The sequence below is a fragment of the Cynoglossus semilaevis genome, unplaced genomic scaffold (genome assembly GCF_000523025.1).
Source record: "Cynoglossus semilaevis isolate Cse_v1.0 unplaced genomic scaffold, Cse_v1.0 scaffold5839, whole genome shotgun sequence".
Taxonomy (NCBI): Eukaryota; Metazoa; Chordata; class Actinopteri; order Pleuronectiformes; family Cynoglossidae; genus Cynoglossus; species Cynoglossus semilaevis.
Genome location: NW_007594219.1, coordinates 1 through 483, shown reverse-complemented (window position 1 = coordinate 483; position 483 = coordinate 1). Strand labels below are relative to the sequence as shown.

Genomic DNA, 483 nt, shown 5'->3' with positions numbered 1-483 from the left:
CGCTTCCTTAACCGCTAAGCCACTACTGCCCCAAAAAATAACCTCTTGTTGTTCTTCTCCATGGAAATCTTTAGTAAAAGGCAAAAAGATTTACACGATCTGAAGAAAAAAAAAGAGTTATCGAAGTATGTATGACATACTATTTTGAAATATTACGCAGATTATTTTTCAATTAAGAAAGCAAATTTGTATGACCAGATTCTCTTGAATGAAATCGTTATCGTATAAATGACAAGGACCGTCTTTTTACGCCTGCTCAAAATCTATATTTTTAACATTCTGGTCAATCTTTAAAATCTTATCGTGCAAACCATATCCACAGCTCGGGAAACTTAAAGTCCACTTCTGTAGATATTTCAACGTTCAACCGACTGTTGCCTCATGTTCCTGAGAGATTTAGTCGCGTCTTGTGCTTATAATGCGACAGATTAGCTAAAAATAACTTTTGAAGTAGAGACATTGGCAGTACAATCGACTGATGGT

At 35.4% G+C, this 483-nt stretch overlaps 1 non-coding gene across 1 annotated transcript; it reads right to left on the bottom strand.

The window, feature by feature from the left end:
- Nucleotides 1-13: 13 nt before the first annotated feature.
- On the bottom strand, nt 14-119 carry LOC112486721 (U5 spliceosomal RNA). Its single transcript, XR_003049197.1, has one exon. It is a non-coding gene; the product is annotated as a U5 spliceosomal RNA (small nuclear RNA).
- Nucleotides 120-483: the final 364 nt, after the last annotated feature.